We start from the raw sequence: 2,530 nt of genomic DNA, 5'->3' as shown, positions 1-2,530 counted from the left end.
GGTTCTTGGGGGTGGGACGATTGGGGGTGTGAGGGAAATGGCATGGAAGACCTGTCTGCAGACTAGGTGTGGGGATAGTGACTGTCAGTGAAGGCCTTGGTGAGATCCTCAGCATACCGAGCAAAGGTTTCCTTGTCACTGCAGATAAGCTGTCCCCTAGTGGCCAGGCTGTAAGGGAGGGAGATTTTGGTGTGAAAGGGATGACAGCTGTCGAAATGCAGGTACTGTTGGTGGTTGATGGGTTTAATGTGGACAGAGGTGCGGTTGAAGCCACCAGAGGGGAGGAGGTCAACATCTAGGAAGGTGGCAACGCTGGGTTGTGGAGGATGGAAGAGAAGGTGTTGAGATCATGAAGGAATGGTGATAGGGTGTGTTGGTCCTGAGTCAGAGCATGAAGATTTCATCACTGATCTTGAACCAGACTAGGGTTTTGGCATTTTGGGAGACTAGGAAGGTCTCCTCTAGATGGCCCATAAAAAGGTTGACATAGGAAGGTGACATGCAGGTGCCCATGGCTGTGGCATGGATTTGTTTGTATATCTCCCCTTCAAAAGAGAAGTAGATGTGGGTTAGGATAAAATTTGTAAGGTGTATGAGGAATGAGGTAATGGGTTCAGAGTTTGGAGGACATTGGAAAAGATAGTGTTTGATAGTGGTAAGACCATGGACATGAGGGCTGTTGTCATATCGGGAGGCAGTGTCAACAGTGACGAGTAGGGATCCATGAGGTAAAGGGATGGGGATGGTGGATTGTCGGTGAAGGATGTGGTTGGTGTCTTTGATGTGGGTAGCTAGATTATGGGCAGTTGGAGGTGTTGGCCAATGAGTATGAAATTCTTTCAGTGGGGGCACAATGACCACCCACAATGGGGCATCAAGGATTGTTAGGTTTATGAATTTTGGGGAGCATGTAGAAGGTGGGTGTGCGAGGTGTCATGGGGGTGAGGAGGGAAATGGATTCGGGGGAGATGTTATGGAAAGGGCCTAAGGCTTGATCCTTGCCACAAGGGCTGTATCCCTGTGGAAGACCCAGGTGCAAGACATGCCCAATCCACTCAACCAGCCCTAGCACAAGTTTATCCTGCCCCATCAGGGATCGGGACACCTCAAAGCAGCCATGTCATTTACTAGCTCTGCTACAATCATTGCACAGCTTTTTATATTGATGTGACTACCAACCATCTGTCCACCAGGATGGGCAGCTACCACAAAACTGTGATCGAGAGTGAAGTAGACTGCCCTGTGGTGTGACATGCAGCTGAACATAACATACTTGATTTCAATGGCTGCTTCACTACCCGAGACATCTGGATCCTTCCCTCCATCACCAGATTTTCTGAACTGCACAGATGGGAGTTATCATTACAACACATTCTTTGCTCCCATAATTATCCTGGCCTCAACCTACAGTAACATACTGTCCTCATGCCTTCCATCCAACAATTTCCACCCCCTGTGTCCTATCATCTCCTCCCCATCCTTGTCTCCATCAGTTTATTTACTGCCCCACTCCACCAGACAGCGTTCATCTGTCTCCGAACCCTTACACTATTATTCCTTGCACTTCCCCACCCACTGCACATTGCTGCTTGCATCTCACATCATAGTTGCATTCCAGCCCAAGATGCTGGAGGTGGTGGTCATGTGTGTTTGAGGTGTGCTTTCTCGTTTGTATGAATGGCATGTGTTTCTCTTCTGCTGATGAACGCTGTGGCCGAAAGCTTTATGTACGTGTCTTTTAATTGTATATGTCTGCAACTTAATGTGTCTTCTTTACAGTAAGTAGCAATCTATCTTGACACCTCATTGGAAGTAATTTGTCTGGTTAATAGTACAGAATGATGAAACAACTAATAAATGATATTATTATTATTATTATTATTATTATTATTGTTGCTGTATTGTTCTACATCTTTTCCATCAGTAATGTAATATCATTAAATTTTTGTCTCTTGCCATGATGTTATTATTACCCGTTATCAGATACTTACACAAATTAGTTTCAATCATCAGACATACAACTTATATGATGGTACTGGATGCATAGCATTTTTGCTATATGCAAGTAAATGAATGAATAAAATCACTAATCATTTTTTAGTTCTGGAGAGAGACAAGTTTTTAATTGTTACTAGGTTTATGTACATGAAATATGAATTGGCACACACATGAATTTGGCACAGTGAAAGATTCATTGCAGCTCTGCGAGGTGTGTTCAAAAAGTAACAAGAATTCTGTAATTTTGTGTGTCGTAACAGACCACTTTGTGCAAAAATTTTGATTGTCGTGTTGGTAAAAATGTGAGAAAAGTGTATGTGCAGTGTTAGCTACACTGGGTATTTAGTCTGTTGGCAGCTGTGAAATAGGTTACATGTGTTTTTGGTAGCATTCGTGGTTATTTATTTTCCATGAACATGGATCAGCAAATATATATTAAATTTTGCTGTGGTAGTCGAATAAACTACAGCAAAGTTTTGTAAATGATGTTGCTTTTTGTGTGCATACTTTGGGTAAAACAAGGGTTTACAAC

The sequence above is a fragment of the Schistocerca serialis genome, chromosome 12 (genome assembly GCF_023864345.2).
Source record: "Schistocerca serialis cubense isolate TAMUIC-IGC-003099 chromosome 12, iqSchSeri2.2, whole genome shotgun sequence".
In the NCBI taxonomy this organism is placed as follows: domain Eukaryota; kingdom Metazoa; phylum Arthropoda; class Insecta; order Orthoptera; family Acrididae; genus Schistocerca; species Schistocerca serialis.
The sequence above is the reverse complement of the archived record's forward strand: the minus strand, read 5'-3'. Positions refer to the sequence as shown.